Raw genomic sequence first — 5040 nt, 5'->3', positions numbered from 1 at the left:
TGCCTCTATAGTTCCTACAGTCTCTTGTGTTTCCTTTCTTGTATATAGGTATAATTACTGCATTTGTCCATTCTCTGGGTATTACTTTTCTCTTCCATATTAGGTTATATATGTATAACAATTTTTCTTTTGCTTTTACTCCTATATATTTTATCATTTCTGGTGCTACTTCATCGCTTCCTGGTGCTTTTCCAATCTTTATCTTTCTTATTGCTTCTTCCAGTTCTTCTTTTTCTATGGTTTCTGGGTTTTCCGTGTTTCTCATGGATACTCTCCTGTTGTGGCTTTCCTTCTCCATTGTATTCGCTTGATTTCCATTCAGTATCAGCTGAAAATGTTCCCTCCATCTTTCCATTATTGTCTTATCGTCGTTTATTATTGTTCCTTCCTTGTTCATTATTTGTTTCAGTTTCGTTTCTTTGTTGCTTCTTAGGTTTTTCAGTGTTCTGTAAAATAATTTTACGTTTTCTGTGCTGTTTTCTTCCATTTTTTCCCCGAATTTTTCCCAACTTTTCTTTTTCTCTTTCCTAACTATCTCTTTAACTTTTGTTCTTTGTCTCTTATAATTTTCATATTTTTGTTGTGTTTTGTCTTGGATGTATTCTTTCCATAATTTCTTCTTTTCTTTTATTTCTCTTTTCACTTCATCGTTCCACCAAGATGTTCGTTTCCCTCTGTTGTTATTTCTTGTGGTTCCACATATTGATTTAGCTGTTTTTATCATCGCATTTTTAAATTTTCCCCATTCTTCTTCTATTGTTTCTGTTATTTCATGTTCATTGTCCATCTCTTTCTCTAGTCCTTCTGAGTATCTTATTCTCGTTGTTTCTTCCCTTAGTTTATAAATTTTTATTATTTCTTTGTGTTTTCTGTTTATGTTCTCATTTCTTTTTATTTCTTTTCTTTTGCTTTTGAATGTGGTTTCTAGTAGATAGTGGTCACTACCAATTTCATAACTCCTTTTAACCCTTACGTCTCTTATCCAGTTCTTCTCTGTTTTTTGCACTATAGTATAGTCTATAATTGATTGTTCGTCTCTTGATTTGACTTCTCTTGTGATCTTGTGTATCCTTTTATGTTGGAAGTGTGTGTTCATAATCACCAGGTTATTGTCTAGACAGAATTCGAGTAGTAATTTTCCATTTTTGTTTAGTTTGTCCTCCCCATAAGGTCCGATGACATTGTTCCATTTTTCTGTTTCTTTCCCCACTCTACTGTTCATGTCTCCTGTGGTCACAATTTTCTCTGTACAATCATTTATCACTTCTTGTAATTTGTCCCAGAATTCATTCTTTTCGTTTTTTGTTGCGTCTTCATCTGGTCCATAACATATGATTAGGTTTGTATTGGTTTCCTCTGTATCCATATCTATGTCTACTCTTAGTATACGTTCGTTGTAATATATCCAATTTTTTATTTTGTTGATACTCTCCTTCTTTATCATGCACGCTACTCCTGCCTGAGCTCTCTTCGTTTCTTCCACTCCACTGTATATTAGTCACATTCCGTTTTCTAATATTATTGATCCTTTTCCTTTTTTCTTTGTCTCTGTTATAGCTACTATTTCAATGTTCTTATCTCTAATTTCTTCCCCCAGTTCTATTTCCTTCCCATTTATACCTCTCACATTCCATGATGCCATTTTCCAAATTGTTTTGTTCTTTTCTGTGTTTAAGTTGTACTTCAATTTGTTTTTACTTCCGTTTGTGTTATTATCTTTAGATCTGCTCATGTCCCTGTTCTGTGCCTGTTTTGTTTCTCGGTCCGTCATTGTGTTTTCTTCAGCTAGTTTTTTGAACCAGTTGGTTCTGTATTGTATGATATTTTTTCTATCCGGCTTGTTTTTTGATTCCATTTCCACTTAATGCCTTCAATAACTATGAAACCATATCCAATTTTTGTCCTTTTCCCATTAGTCTTTTCATCTGCTGCTATCTTCCTAAGATTTCTTTGTATCTCTATCTCTTTTAATGTTAGGTCACATTCTATATATACTCTATGTTGCTTATAGTTTATTAGTTTACCCTTGGCTTTCAGTATTTTCATTTTATCTTCGAATTTTTTACATTCGAAAACACACATTGTTTCATTTATCTTTTGTACCCTATTTATTTCTGATTTTACTCCCATTTTTGTTTCTATGAAGTTCTCCAGTTGCTCTACTTCTATTGTGTCTATTGGTAAGCCTTTCATTATTAGGTTATTTTTCTTCTTTTCTTTCTGACATGCTTCGAAGGCTATTTCTATTTTATCTATTTTTTGTTTCATCGTTGTCATTTCTTTCTTTAGATTTTCATTTTCTCTTATTATTTCTTTCATTTGCAATTTGTATTCATTATTTTCCTTCCTAATTTCTTTTAGTGCCTCAATCATATTACCCATTGTATTTTTTATCTCTTCCAGATCCGTGTTATTTCTCTCATTAGTTCCATCATTTCGTTCTGGCTGCTGGTTTCATTCGTTGTTGGTTTCGACCTGTCTGGCGTTCGGCTCACTTTTCTGCTCCTGCTAAATATGTCTATCTCCTCTTTGCTTTTTCTTTTACTATCTTCATCAACCTTACCATTCGCCATCTTTCTTCCTATTCAAATAATTAAAGTATTTATAAATATAAATATTATAAGTAACGGTTACGGATCTCAACAAGCGCCGCGCCTACCTCTACAGTTAAATCTTAGCAATTATTCACGATCCTAACCAGTTTCAACTTCTACCACTTGTAAATACAAAAATACAATCAATATCAAAACAACAAATAAATTCAGCCTTTATAATTCTGTATAGTTTTACCGAAACCTGAATAACAGACCTATTGTTTTTGTTGATAATTATTATTGTTTATCATTCTTAATCTCCCGTCCAGCGCAAAAAGCTCAACTCGTTTCGACCACTCAGAAGTTTCACTTTTATCCGTAGGGCAATTAAAACTAACTATTAATTTAATACAGTTCAAAATCAGATAACTGATTATTTACTTACATAAAGGTCCTTTTTAAATTCACTTTACACTAATTTGCATGCAGATTACACTCGAAGTCACCCAAAATTGGAATTTAATTTCGGAGCGACACTACACACGTCCAACTAGTCTGACTGCCAAACGTCGATCTTCGATTATCTAAAAGATCAGGAAGTGTTTAAAGAGGCTGATATTATTATTAGAGGACTACCAACTAACGAAAACCAAAACAAATGTTTGGAAATTGGTATATCATATATATCGTAGACAAGTCGAAATACTTTGAGCTCCACAACTATTACAGTTTTTGAGAAGAAACAGTGAATATTTAAATACTAAACCGAAATAGAAGTTATTATCGATTCGAACGAGTACATACCGCTCTGTGAATCAGTGTAAAAATTTGCTGTTTATCACAGTAAATACCAGTTTTTAAAAGTATTTTACCATCAAAAAGTGATTAGTAATTGTTGTGTAGAGTTTTTAACGTCAAGAGCTGTATTATTATTCAGTAAGAAATTGTTTATTAATACTTTTCTAACCAAAACATTCAGCTGTGTTGACATTTTTTTGCCATATTCGACATAAGTCAGTCCTACCAGGGACTGGCTCGTCGAAGTTTTAGACAGGCAACCAGTAATACAGACATGCGTTACAACTGCTGCCTATCACTCGAAACTTTAATACAATAAAACCAAAAATAGTTACTTTTGACTACATGAGTAACAACTTAAATCAATGTTCTCCTACAGTTAGCAACACCATGTCTGGAAACAGCATCATCAGTAACAATCCAAATTCATATGCAACTGCTACTATGTCAAAACCCAAACCGAAATATCCCAAAAAAGATCAAGCAATATTAATACATGCTAAACCAAACTTATTACTACTCGACTACGTCAAAGCCATAGGAAACATTGTTAGCCCCAAAAACATATGCTTCGCCTCAAGAATTTCCAATAACCGGATATGCATCTACTTAACAAATTCTGAACTCGTAGAACATATTTTAACAGAATATCCTACGATTACAATCAACTCTGTAGAACTACCCATAAGAAGACTGGTAACCCCAGCCAAGAGACTAATAATCTCCAACGTCTGTCCATCAATACCTCATGAAATTATAGAAAAACACCTTCAAGATCTTGGTCTTCAACTTGCTTCACCAGTGTCACATATCAAAGCTGGAATCCCTGGTGATGAATTTACGCATATTATGAGCTTCAGAAGACAGGTATATATCACTCCAACTACAGATAGCCTCGAAATCGAAACATCATTAATAATTCCATTCGACAATAATTCATACAGAATATTTCTCTCTACTGACAAAATGGCACGTTTTCTATGCAAAAAACAAGGACATGCAGCAAATAACTGTCAAAATCCCCCTAGCAATCCTCTTCCAAACAAACAAACGTCCCCAGCTGAACCCATCCCTGCTACCCCAATATCAAACAACATGGCACCACCAAACACAACACAAAATTCGGTTCCCAGTCAACAGATAAAAACTGTCGACATATCCACCACTTCTATTGCCGCAAACAATGAATTTCTTCCTCCTACCACTGGTCAGAAACGAACTCGTTCAGACCTCAGCGATTCTACCTCCCAAGAAACATACACATCTACTAACTTACCCATCAAAGACATAAAAATGCCTTCACCCGATGCAAACGTACCTATAAAGCATAAAACTAAAAAATCCAAGAAAGTCGCACCCGATCAGTCTAAATTAACTGCCTCCTCTGTTCTCACAATTAATAATCTTTATCAAGAAAATCCAAACTTATTCTCCTTACCGGTTGAAAATTTTCTTGCCTTTCTGGAAAACTCATTCGGCAGTAATAACCCTCTACAAGAAGCACAGCAGTTCACTCAAAATGTAAGATCACTACTCGACGACATGTTTAGAATATACCCTTCACTGGAAGATAGAACAATTAAGAATAGATTTACAAGGATTTCTAAGAAAATTAAACAGCAACTAAATTTCGACAATTCAGAAATTGGAAGCACAACATCGCAATCTACAAATAATGATGAAGATTATCTAACCGACTCTTCTCTGA

The sequence above is a fragment of the Diabrotica undecimpunctata genome, chromosome 11 (genome assembly GCF_040954645.1).
Source record: "Diabrotica undecimpunctata isolate CICGRU chromosome 11, icDiaUnde3, whole genome shotgun sequence".
NCBI classification, from domain to species: domain Eukaryota; kingdom Metazoa; phylum Arthropoda; class Insecta; order Coleoptera; family Chrysomelidae; genus Diabrotica; species Diabrotica undecimpunctata.
Note: the sequence above shows the minus strand (reverse complement) of the source record.